This window comes from Nicotiana tomentosiformis, chromosome 5, assembly GCF_000390325.3.
Source record: "Nicotiana tomentosiformis chromosome 5, ASM39032v3, whole genome shotgun sequence".
Classification (NCBI taxonomy): Eukaryota; Viridiplantae; Streptophyta; class Magnoliopsida; order Solanales; family Solanaceae; genus Nicotiana; species Nicotiana tomentosiformis.
Genome location: NC_090816.1, coordinates 89,217,325 through 89,231,722, shown reverse-complemented (window position 1 = coordinate 89,231,722; position 14,398 = coordinate 89,217,325).

Below are 14,398 nucleotides of genomic sequence, written 5' to 3'. Positions count from 1 at the left end.
GCAGGGAAATAAGAAGAGAGTTAATGAAACATTATGAGTAAGATGTGATACATGGATGTCAGTGGTAGATCAAAAAGATGACAATATTACATAGTCTATAGTCAAGTAAAGAAAAATACGAGAGGTGACATGCCTTGAGACAACAAAAGAGTATAAGCCATAAAGTCATATCCTCATTTCAAAAAATAAGTTCGTGTCTCTAACGCGACTACCAAAAGGAAAGGTTAGACCCTAGAGTAACAAGAAATCAGCATGGACTGATGAACAAGATAAACTAAACATGAATTAGGGACTGAGTGATTTGATAATGGTCGGCATCATGAGGATTTCAGATTGCGTTCCGACGATAATAGAATGGACAACAGAAGAAGATTCCTGAGAAATTCAGAGAATGGTCATTCAGGAAGACGCTTCCCTAAAGCAAGCAAGGCGGGTAAGGGTCATCGATGATAGGAAAGGACGCCAAAAGTGAAGAGGTAAAACATCTATAGGTAGATCGTCGTAGCGCTAAATCTTAGTACTCCCCTAAAGGGGGGAATATGGAGTGATGTGGCGTTAAGTCAGAATTAAGTGGTTCTGGTAACTATAGAATGGTAAAGGAAGAATGCGATAAAAATGAGAAAGGAATAAGATTGCACTTATCCAAATATTATAGATATGCTATGATTCCAGAACATTAGGCAAACACGACGTCAAGGAAAGAAAGTAAGGGTTCCTGCCCGCGATGTTATTGATAGATAAGGAGCCAGTGCGAGACGTAAGTTAAGACAAAGAAAATAACCCAAGAAAGATTACATGGAAGTATGATATGAGAATGGGCCAACGAGTACTTAGTAGTTGATTCAGGAAGAACCTAGTTATGGCTAGTCAAGAGGATACAGACAAATCAATAGATTGTGCAAGATGAACATGGTGAACCCCAACATAGGGAATTCAGTCTCGCAAATAATGATATCGTGACCCTTGATAAATATTCAGATAGGAGTTGGGGTAGCTAAAGGTACAGTATGAGTGTTACGGGAATTAAAGAGAATGCCACTAGGAAGACAGTCAAAATATTAGTTCAGAAGCAACCCTACAAGAACAAGGGCGTGGAAATAAGTAACTACGGATAATTATAGGCGGGGAAGAACATCAAAAATTCCGTCGAGTATTCGATGTAATAAGCTCGCAACTTTACAAGAGTCAGAGGGTCTCCCTATGTACTACAATGAAAGACTAGATGAAGAGGTAATGAAGAAGGCTTCAACCTAATCTGAGTGACCTAAAGAGGGAATGGTTTTATAACAACAGTCTCACAAACAATATTGTATGCACTCCATAAGAAAGTCGCACCTACCGTGGCTAATGAACGGGAAGTAAAATCAGGAGTGATATTCAAGATCGTATGAGTTGTATGGAATTCCAATATGTGTGGGCACTAAGGTAAGCTAAGTATGCACGCAACAACGGGGCAGGAAGACCAGGAAAAGTAATTGCTTACATTTAAAGAAAACTGAGAAGGAACGAAAAGAATTATCCGATAAATGATCCAGAGTTAGTTACATTATGAACGCATTTAAGATTTTGAAGTACTATCCATGCAGCATATATGTTGACAATCATACAGCCGTAGAAGACTCCGGTATGAGTTAAAAGAAAGAATTCGGTCCAAGTCATAGACAAAGGAATGAATTGTTAGAAGATTGTATCATGGATATTCCATAGCGTCTATGAAAGGCTAAAGTAATAACTAATATCAGGAACCACAGATCGGAAGATAGCTTAAGCCTATATGAAGATTGATCAGAAGGAGGAGGAAACTAAAGAGTTACATCAACCAAGTAAATCAGGAGTCTGATTATTGGACCTAGAAAATTATAAAAATCGTGATTGAGGACATTGCAGAATCACTCTTAATATCAGAGGTACAAGAGAGATAGTACAATAGCCATATTCTATAACGGTTCTACGATAAAGCCAGTCAGAAAAGTACCAGCCTTATAAGAAGTCAGTATGAAGCTCTCACCAGCTTGTGTATGCACCAGAGGTGCAAGTATTATAATAGAGCTTCAAGTTGTGGATATGAATTATACCTATGTGAAAGGGAGGTCATGAAAGAGATAGAAGATGTGATGCGAGATTTTAAGGTTAGCAAGGTAAAAGTGAACAATGTACGAGATACTTAAATGCAGAAGGTTGTGAATAGTTCGTACTGCAGATACAAGGCAAGAAACGCGAGGATTCAGTATCCAGGAATGATAGCGGCATCGTTAGTGAAACATCTTCCAGTTGATGATTTCTAGGTACTGAGAGATCTAGTCAAGAGAGCAAAGAAGAGTTGGAGACGATATGATGTCTCGCTTGATGTTCCAGAATAATATAAGAAAATCTATGGTGCAAGCAAGTTGAAGGAAGGTGGTGAATAATATAAATAGATATGTGTAGGTTGCAAGCTAAAGTATGGTAAAGCAACAAGGTTTTAGGAAGACAGGAGTAAGGATAAGAAAGGGCGAGTGAGAAGGTGACGAGAATGGATAAGTCCTCAAGATTAAGCCCATGAAAACAAGAAGAGCTGATGGTTTCTCTAAGTTATACAAAGCTCAATATAGCCTGAATGAACTCAAAGGAGTCTAAGACTAATGACATTTAGAAGTGATGGAATGCCGCCCTGATAGTACAATGAGGGTATAATTGTGATAGATAAAGAATGACGATTGGGCCTTCGATTGAGTAATGACTTGAAGAGGATTTCATGAATTGTACGGGATTAAAATACCAACGTAAGTGAATCACATTGGGATGCTATAAAATACGGTTATTGAAGTACAGTATCACCGCTAAGTGGATCAGAAAAATCACTTCAAATATTCCTCGATACAACGTAAGCCCTAGTGGCAAGGTATTACGTAAGAAGTTTCAAGTTATCAGTGGTATATTATAGATCAATATTGAGGTGAATCAACAATGGATGGACAAAAGTCACAAAGTATGAGATGAGATTAAGCCGTCATTCTTAAGATGAATAATAATGAGGAAGCATTAAAGAACTTAGATTTATACATATGGGATAAGAAATGAAAGTAACCTGGAGTTCAGTAGCAGACCTTAGTAACGATAAATTGAAGTAAGAATTATGGTATAGTATGACCTACCTAGATGCAGTAAAGTCATACGAATGGATAATCGAGTTTATGAAATAAGATATAGCAATATACATAAGTTCAACAAAGTACCGAGCAGAGAACTTCAGTGTACTTATAGATGCCTAGAGGGACATCTTATCAAGTTCTGTATATGCTTACAAAGTGAGGCCTAGAGATTGGCTAAAAACTAGAGGAAAAAGGAGAAAAGAGTCACATAGGCACACATACAAGGAAAAAGCTGTACAGGCTGCATGACAGAAGGTAGCAAGAGTTACGAGATTGGAAAAATTCCAACCACAGACCGTGGTGTGAGAAAGAGGCCTAAAGGGGGGAATGCCCTGGCCTTCGGATTTATTCAAAGAATAGTTACCTAAATGGAAAGAGGAGTATTAAAGTATTCGCAAGAGCTATGGGTTATGAGAATGATAAGTGCATCAGTCAACATTCGAGGACGAATGTTCCAAAGGGTGGAATGATGTTACACCCCATATTTTCGTACGTAAAAGTACGGAAATGAGATATTACATCCCGCATTTTCGTACATTAAAGTTTCATAGTAAGTTAATCGTTGTAAGTTCAGGAATGAGATTATTTTGAGATTATAAGCAGTATGCTATTTCAAACAAGTGATGAGTAAATTCGTAAAGATGAGAGGGTAAGCAAATCGAAGAAAATGAATTTCGTCGAAGTTTGACATTTTGGGATAAAATATGGCCCGAGCTAAAATACCCGGTATTTATGGACTAGTACCATACAAGGTACCACATGGCCATGATAGTAAGGTGTATAAAGTATACTAAAAGTGAGTAGTATTTTAAGTGAATTGAGATAATTCTTAATTATGTGGGTAATTGGTTAATTGTTGGGTAATGAGATATTACCTAATTAATTAAGCATAATTTGGATAAAGTTAAATGTTCCCAACGTGGCAGCCCCCCCAATTTCTACATTGTGACTCTTATATTATAAGTGAAAGGTGGCCCATTTATGTATATTATGTAGCTTAGTCATTAGTATGTGGGGCCCAACCATTTAAATCCTAAAACTCCCTAATTCAAAGAGAAGCCTATATCAAAAATGTTATGCAACGACACAAATCCAAGGTTGCTGAAGTTGGTAAAACTTAACTTCTATATAATTCAAGCCACGCACCAACAAGATCTTAAACACGTATTAAGATGGTGGAGGAATCTTTCCATAGTTGAAGATTTGATCTTGACAAGGGATCAGATGAGATTTTCTAAGATTCCTTTTCTTATACTACAACGAATTCATATGAGACTTCATAAGGTAATAGCAATGAGAATTGCGATTCTAAGAGAGCACGGTACAATCTTTCTCAAGAATATTACACGAATTTTTCACTACTTCGATCCGCCGTTACATGTTTTATCGCAATTGACGTGTGTTAAAGGGATTGTCAAGATAATTGACTCAGGTATGTTAAGGCTATCCCTTCTTTCCTTTTGGCATGATCTATACAATATAAACGAAATGAGAAAATGCACAACTTTCATAAATGACTCTATTCATAGAAATGCTAGAGATGCTTATGTTCTTAATTCTCCACATGTCCTATTATTCTATCATCTGTTCATGGGTCTCAAAAAAATACGTAAGTTGATAAATTTGCTTTATGATATTACTCAAAGGCATAATGGTCTTATAACACTCTGAAATATTTTATTGATGTATTTCTTATGCATTGAATTCATGTACATTGACCCATGACCAGATGACGTTATATACGCATATATATGTATATTATATGTATATGGGATATGGAAAAAGGTTACGGCGTTATATATGCACCACCACCTGATCAGCTGGTATACGTTGATAATTTGCCCACAGTGGCCGAAATGATATGATGGGATGTCCTCTGAGGCTTGATAATATTATGAACGCATATACCTATACATGGTATGACATTTATACGCATATGCATGAAATTATAAAAATGAAATGATTCACAGAGCTATGCAGACGTACATGTCGAGTCTTTTACTCTATGTTTCTTTCATGTCTATTATTTACTGATTTTCATTCCTTACATACTCGGTACATTATTTGTACTGACGTCCCTTTTGCCTAGGGATGCTGCGTTTCATGCCCGCAGGTCCCGATAGACAGGTCGAGAGCCCTCCAAGTAGGCTATCAGCTCAGCGGAAGATGTTGGTGCGCTCTATTTGCTCTGGAGTTTCTTGTTTGGTCAGTATGATTTAGACGTGTATTGTTTGGTATGGCGGGAATCTATCCTGACCTTTATGACAATTATGTATTCTTAGAGGCTTGTAGATAGATGTCATATACGTAAAAGATTGTATGGATGTGTATTGTTTGGTATGGCGGGACTCTATCCCGACCTTTATGACAATTATGTATTCTTAGAGGCTTGTAGACAGATGTCATGTACGTAAAAGATTGTATGGACTTGTCGGCCTATGTTCAGTGTACGAGTGGTTATTTTGGTCTTATAGGCCCGTATGTCTTATGTATAAGTTGGTATTACATGTTGTATTCTACTTATCTTACGGCAGCCTTTCCGGCTCAGTTATCTATGATAGTATGATATGAAAAGATACGTTATATTGGTACTCGGTTGAGTAAGGTACTGGGTGCCCGTCGCGGCCCATCGGTTTGGGTTGTGACATCCGAATTGGCAAACAATACATCCCGAACATAGTCTGCTACGACCTTCTTAGTCACAGCTTTATAAGAAGCGATTTCAACCCATATGTGAAGTAATCTATGGCCACCAAAATGAATCTGTGTCCGTTGGAAGCGGCGGGTTCAATCGGTCCGATGACATCCATGCCCCAGGCGTAGAAAGGCAGGGTGAACTTGTTGCATTGATTTCATTGGGTGGTACCCGTATCATATCAGCATGCACTTGACATTGGTGACACTTCTGTACATATTTGATACAGTCAGTCTCCGTAGTCATCTAGAAATATCCTTCCCTTAATATCTTCTTGGCTTGAACAAACCCATTCATGTGAGGTCCACAGGTTCCAGCATGTATCTCTTCGAGCAACCTAGATGCCTCCTTGGCATCGACATACCGTAGCAGACCCAAGTTGGGAGTCCTTCTATACAGAATTCCTTCGCTTTGAAAGAAGTGGTTAGAAAACCATGGATTTCCATCGAACCCTTATTCAACATGAGCACAATAGGTTGGCTGTTTATGGATTTCTATTGGGATGGGATCAATATAGTTCTTTTCTGGATGTCGTATCATGGAAGAAAATGTAGCCAGCGCATCTGTGAACTCGTTTTGAACTCTCAGAATATGTTTGAACTCTATCTTTGTGAACCTCATGATCAAGTCTCAATTTCTAGGATATCCATGTTAAGGCATAATTGGTACGTTCCAACAAAGAGTACCTGGCTTCGTAAGGTGTGAACTTCTTACTCAAATAGTATATTGCTTGCTCCTTCCTTCCGGTCTCATCATGTTGCCTCAAGACGTAATCAAATGCTCCGTCCAATATGGATATATACAACAGTAAAGGTCTCTCGGGCTCCGGTGGGACCAACACGGGCGGCTTGGACAGGTACTCCTTGATTTTATCAAAAGCCTTTTGACACTCTTCAGTCCAACTCGTCACAACATCTTTTCTCAGAATTTTGAAGATTGGCTCACATATTATCGTTGATTGTGGTATAAAGCAGCTGATATAATTGAGGTGGCCCAGAAAACTCATTACATCCTTCTTGCTCTTTGGCGGTGACAGGTCCTAAATAGCTTTGATCTTTGACGGGTCCAACTCAATGACGCGGTGACTGAAGATGAAACCCAACAACTTTTCAGCAGGGACTCTAAAAGCACCTTTTGTCAGATTCAACTTTAGGTTGTACTTTCATAGTCGGTCGAAAAACTTTCTCAGGTCTTCTATATGATTCGAACTCTTCTTAGATTTGATGATGATTCATCCACGTACACCTCTATTTCCTTGTGTATTATATCATGAGAGAGAATAGTCATGGACCTCATGTAAGTTTCTCTGGCGTTCTTCAAACCAAACAACATCATCTTGTAGTAGTATATTCCCTATGGTGTGATGAAGTCTGTCTTTTCTGCATCTTCTTCATCCATCCAGATCTGGTGGTATCCTGCGAAGCAATCCACAAAGGATTAGCATTTATGCTTGGTGCAGTTATCGATCAGTATGTGTATGTTGGGTAGCGGGAAATCATCCTTAGGACTCGCTCAGTTCAGATCTCGGTAGTCGATACATACTCTAACCTTCCCATCCTTATTTGGTATCGGCACAATGTTGGCTAGCCAGGTTGGGTACTCGACCACCTGAAGGACCTTAGCTTTGATTTGCTTGGTAACTTCCTCTTTTATCTTCAAACTCATGTGTGGCTTGAATTTTCTGAGCTTTTGCTTTACCAACGGACATATAGGGTTGCTAGGTAGCTTGTGAGGCACTATGGATGTGCTCAATCCTGTCATGTCATCATAGGACCATGCAAAAATATCCTCATATTCCCTTAGAAATTTGATGTCCTCTGCCTTCTCTGATGGTGACAGATGAATGCTGATGCGAGTTTCTTTGATTGTAAGTTAACTGCCTCAGTTTCCTCCAGATTGGACTTTGGTTTGTTCTCAAAATCCTCTACTTCTTTGACAATTTCCTTAGGTATTATATCATTTTTCCAATCTGCTGAATCACTCTCCTCATGTTGTATTGTCTCATTACATATCATAGTCATAAATTCAATAGGATAGGTAATAATTATGCTGAAAAGAATATAGAAAGATAATAATATAAATAAACGAAAGCAATGGTGCGTTAATTAAAACTTAAAAATCGTTAAACAAGTATGACTCGATGTCTGTAGTAATTATTCAAAACAAAACACTGAAATGTCTTAAAATTCCAAAAACACTTTTTAAAAAAAATTATGCTAGTTCTGCCAAGGCTACCCAGGTGCTCAGCGTGCCCGGGATGGTGTAGCAGTCCAGTTCCTGAGAACATCTCCATCTTCTACGGTCTGAATGGTAAGGTCTTCCTCCTCCTCCTCCTCCATGATTGCACTACAGTCCATATCTTCCTCGTCGAGAAGCATATTCCTTGTTCTGGCCAAAACCTCATCTTCCTCAGATCCCCAAATCATATCAGTCTGGTGGAATGTCTGATGCAGCGGTGGCATGGGTTGTTCTAGTGGATGGTAGAAGTCACGCCACGGTGGTATCAAATCATTATATTCTTGCACGGTTTGTTCATATCCGAGACAAAAGGTTGTGCCATGATATTGTGGTTGTATCGGTTCTGTGATCCCTTGAAGATTAGAACCAAGACCCTTGCCTGGTTTTTATCCTAACCACAACATCATGCTCAGTACCTTGTTGCTCCCCCATTACCCTTTCTCGACTGCATTTATCTGATCAATGATGTGGAATATCTCTCCTCCCAAATTCCTTCTATTCTCGATAGCTGGCACGATCTGGTTGGTGTAGATAGGATTACTTCCATCTCCGTGGATAATCACCTCCTAATGGTTCCACTAGAACTTCACGGCTTGGTGTAGAGTAGAAGAAACTGCCCCAGCCGCGTGTATCCATGGTTGTCCCAACAATAGGTTATATGTAGTGGATATGTCCAGCACCTGGAATTCGACATCAAACCAGGTTGGGCCCATTTTCAGACTCAGGTTAATCTATCAGATAGTGGCTTTTTGAGACCCGTTGAATGTTTTCACATTCATGCTTCCCATCTATATCTCATGCATACCTATACCCAATCTTTTCAGAGTGGTCAGCGGGTTTATGTTCAGACTTGAACCCACGTCGATCAAAACCGTGCAATGAACTTATCTTTATATTGCACAGTGATGTGCAGTGCTTTGTTATGACTTAATCCTTCTGGTGGAAACTCATCTTCATGGAAAGTGATCTTGTGACACACCAGTACCTGTCCTACCATGTTTTCCATCTCTCCACTAGTGATACCGGTAGCTACGTAAGCTTCACTTAACACCTTCATCAAGGCATTCTTGTGTGCATCTGAATTTTGCAATAGTTACAAGATGGATATTTGGACGGGATTCTTGTTTAGGTGATCAACAACGGAGTACTCCCTTGCTTGTACCTTCCTCCAAATATCATCAGTACATGTCTCCAAAATAGGTGGTTTCGGTGCAGTCTCTTTACTCGTTCCTCCAAGATTTTTCGGCATGTAAACCCTGCTGGTTCTGGTAATTCCCTGTGTAGCACCCGTATCTTCCATCTTGGCTTTTATTTTTCTCCTTACTTCCGCTACATAGTCCCATGGAATGACATCAGACTTGTAGGATGGCGATGGAGCTACCATCACAGTGAATGGTGTAGCTACCTCGACCTTGAACGGTGCCTTGGTTTGCACCATAATCGGCGAGAGGGTGACGAGATGTTTTGGGAGTGTCTCCCTCTCGGATAAGCCCAATGGATCCTTCATGGTTCCATTCTTTATTAGTTTCTATCACATTCACTCCCTCACCCTGTGATGGGGAAGAGGGTTATTACGAATATTCGATGTAGACTCCTTTGCCTGTATAACCTTGTTGTCAATCAACGTCTGGATTTTATCCTTCAACATGCGGTATTCCTCGATAGTATGTACCTTCATACCTGAATGGTAGGCACAAGTCTTGTTGGGGTTGACCCATCGAGAAGGATTTTCAATAGCAGCTGCAGGAGTGGGAGTGACATAACCAGTGGCCTTCAATCTCTGATATAGTTAGGCTATGAGTTCGGCGATAGGGGTGTATTGTATGGGAGTTCTACGGTCAAAGTTTGATCGTGGTTTTGGGTAGTTTTGACAGGCGGGAGGAGATGAATAATAATATGCAGGCTGAGTATTATAGGTATGGTAGGTGGTGGCAGGGTAATGGTATTTTGGAGGTGAGGGTTGATATGTTGGTGGAGGTGTCTAATAGGTAAGGGGGGACTTAGGGCCTTGGGCTACCATCATGACACCCACTTCCTTCTACTTTGAAATGCCTCCGGACTTTAAGGCTTTATTGGTGGCTTGCAGCACCTCAAAATTAGTCACCATAACGCTCTTGATTCCCTCTTCTATTCTTTCCCCCAACTTGATGATGTCGAAGAACTTGTATTCTCTATAACCATCAATCTCTCGTAGTATTGTGGATCTTGATCTCTGACAAAGAATTTGTTCATTTGTTCCTCTTCTATCGGTGGCATTACCTTGGCGGCCTCCGATCTCCAGTGAGTAGCATACTCACAGAAAGTCTTTGTTGGCTTCTTCTTGAGGTTCTGGATATAAAAAATGTCTGGCGCATTTTCTGTGTTGAACCTGAATCTATCCATGAAGTCAAAAGCCATACTTACCTAGTTAGCCCACTTCTTTGGGTTCTGACTAATGTGCCAGAATAAAGCATCTCCAGTGAGACTTCACATGAATAACTTCATGCAGAATTTTCGTTCTTGCCCACTCCGATGAGCTTATCACAGTAGGTCCTTAGATTCACCTTAGGATCATCGGTTCCATCGAACATCTCAAACTTAGGAGGTTTGTAACCCTCCGATAGTTCCATGTCTGGGTGGATACACAGATCTTCATAATTTAAACCTTCAACAACTTTTCCACCTTCCAAACTCCGGACTCTTCCTATCAACTTTTTAAATTCTTCAGCCATATTCTGGAGGAGAAGGTCCTTCTCGGTCAGTTTGAGTATGTATAGTGTTTACATTGGGGTATGTGCCAAGGTCCCCCCATATATCGGGTTACCTTGGTGTCACGCCCCAACCTCGGGGAGTGCGACCGGCGCTCAATCGAGTGAACCCGGTCGAGCAAGTCGAGTAAACCTTTCCTACCCGGCTCATTCATGATCCAAAAAGGGAACGCGTCACCATTTGTAAAATAGGGGAGAGATCAGTTATACAAATATATAAACGTTGCTAGTTCATTTTTCATTATATACATTATGTCATAGTTAAGTTCCCAAAATACAACTCGATCCAACGACACCCCAACATACGTACATGACCCACATAAACGTCTACGGAGCCTCTAAGGGTACAAAAGAGCAACATGACAATACCGGCAACAAGGCCCCGGCTATACCTCAAAATATGAAAACTTATACAAAGAAGGACTACATGACCCCAGGAAGAAATGGGGCTCACCAAGGCTGCTGTGATGAGTGTGAGGGAGAATACTACTATCTGCGATGGAATCATCTATATCCATTAAAAGATGTAGTGCCCCCGGCAAAAGGGATGTTAGTACTGTTGAATAGTACTAGTATGTAAGGAAAACACTAATCTTAGTAGAATGAACAGTGAAACAAAGAGAAGGCAGTCATAATAATCAATAAGTACTTCATAGAAATACAAAGAAAACACCATGTAAGGTTCACATAGTTTTCAATTCAATCTTTTCATGTTTTTAAATTAATAATCTTTAGTGCCAGAGCCACAACTCATAATGCCACCATGTTTTTACACGGAGTCTGGTCTCGGCCCGACTGGCTAAGCCATCCCAAGTAAGACATATCCATATCCACAATGTAAATCAATAGTTCCAACACAAATGCCACCATGTGTACGTCATGGCGTCCGATCTCGGCCCGATCGGCTAAGCCATCTCACTTGAGACATAACCTCTTCCAATTGTTCACTCAATTCACATCTCTTTCCCATATTTCATTACATGGCACACACAACCTCATTTATTAAATAGTTCTTGGCACTTGGGCACATTTTACAATTCAAGTCTTTCCCTTTTTATTCAATCAAATAACGTCATCATTCGTGTCGATAAGTACCATCATATAAGGCATTGCACACATAAGGGAAGGAACTTGGAAAATCATAGATATGTCCTCAAATAGCATAATGACATGATAAATATCTAAAACAATGAGGGAACATAAATCTTTCAACCCAACACACTAAGGCAAACAATTCTAGTAAGATCAAGTCGGAACTTACACCAATCATTCGGACACCAGGAGTTCGATTCTAGGAAGAAAAGAGTTAGCCATACATACCTCAATTGCGCTTCTTTAGACTTTACAATTTTTCGGAACCCTTAGCAACCTCAATCTATTTAAGCAATATACAAATTGAACCCAAAATTAGGAAAACATTCATGGTTCCAGTTCACTTCTTATTTTTCCCACACTCTTTATCACATGCATGCAAGATAAACACCCCTCACACCCATGGACCATCTTATTAATACCCCATTATAGCTATGTTTGAAATTAAGAGCTGGGGTGATGAAGTCTTACCTTTTTGGATGAAGAAATTGAGTGCTCTACTTGAGTATTTCCAAGATTCGAGTGATGGATGAAGATTGATTGATGAAAATTAGTTCCTCCCTCTAGAACCCTCTCTTTCTCACACTAGAAATATCAGAAATGAGCTCAAAATAGACTAAATGGGGTATTTTAACGGAATGGGGGTCGGGTTTTAAATTAAGAAAAATGGTGCCCCGACACAGGTCTGCGGTCGCATATGCGACCGCATAATGGTTAAGCGGTCCGCAAAGTGACCGCATAAATGGCCCTCAGGGGCTTGAACTTACGGCCTAGGTATGCGACCAGTATGCGGTCCGCATACTCATTCTGCGGTCGCATAATGCACCGCAGAACTCCCTCCGCAAAAACTCAAGAGGGATTATGCGATTGATGTGCGGTCCGCATATCAATTATGCGGTCACATAATTGACCGCAAAAATGACCTCAAGTTGGCCAAACTTACTACTTCACTCTACGGCCATTATGCGGTCCGTAGAGTGATTATGCGGTCGCATAATGGGCCACAGAAATATGTTCTTCTACGAATATTTTCCTCTCAGTCTGTAGGGTATTGTTCAATCCAAAAAGTCTGAACTGCGGCTCATAATCTCACCGCAAAGAATTTTCTACTATAGTAACGCAGGAATCTAACTTGGCACCACGAAACCCCAAGTTTTTGGTTTAAATTTTTACGGGTCCTTACTCTTGGTGTGTTCCTGGAACTTGAGTATATGGGTGATCATTGATTGAGGTCTGAGGTGGATCGGGTATAGGTTGTGGCACGTTCTAAGGGGTATGATAGGTAGTTATTTGTGGTTACTGGATCGTGTGATGGTGTTGTTGTTGAAGGGTTTGTAACGGTGGAGGGTTAAGGTTTTGAGGGGGTGCGAGGTTGGGATATTGGTGCGTTGCGGGAGGATTTTGTGGAGCTAAGGGTGGTGGATTTTGGGTTTGTGTGTTTTGGGGTGGTGTTTGATTCTGGGTGGTGTTGATCTGATGGCTGATTTAGGGGACATTCAGAGTAAGGGAGAGGTTTGTGAGATTTCGGACCTGCTCAAGCTCACCTTGTTGCTCCAAGTTTTTCTACTCCACCCGCAGAATCAACTCATTTTGTCCTGGCGTACTTCTTCCGTCTGAAGTTTCGACATTTTCAGCTATGACAGCGTTGTCTTTTCGATTACCACTCAAATTGTTCATCTTCCCTTTGCCTTTGCTTTTTCTTTTAGGGTCGCTAGGTGGAGGAGTATGTGGAGGACCTCTGGATCTGTTGTGGTATGATGACGATGCCAGAATTCACGAACCAATCTTTGGGAATGAGAATAATCAAAAGAAACAAAAATAAAAGGTAACGAAGTCAATAAGACGAAATGAAAGAGTGCTTGCAATATTTAAGCTGGTAACACATAAGGTCATGCAATAGTCCGCGTCTTAATTTGAGGACCTCATTGTGCCCGAGGTAGGCCTAAGCGACACATAGACTTAAAGAAAATTTCTGCCAACGTTGCCTCATTCCATTAATGCGAAAATAAATCAAACCAATCTTCAATAAATCAAAATAATAATATGAAGTCAATAATGGCATGAAGCCTTATTACATTGAAATCTAACAAAATCTAACTAGAAAGCAATAAAGAGCATTGTCTCCTAATCTATTTGGTCCTAAAAGGACCTTCTCCATGCTTTACTTTTTTGACTCCATCAATCACACTTCCCAAGTCACGCATATCGAGCAGCAAGTAAGCCATTGCCAGCTTCCCTCCTTCATCGTAGCCCATACCTTGACAATCCCAAAGCCTCTTTCTCATCTCCCCTCCAGCTCCATCAACCCTTGCTCTAGGTGTTCCAACCTCTCTATCGACTTGGTTGCAATCTCCTTCCATTCTTTGATCGACTCAATATCCACCTTATGTTGTTCCAAATGCTTGGCTTCAGATTCGAACACTCTTTTGCGTAGCCTCTTGTACTTTGCCTGAGCCTTAGCCACCTCATCTATGATTTTGTCTTTCATATTGACC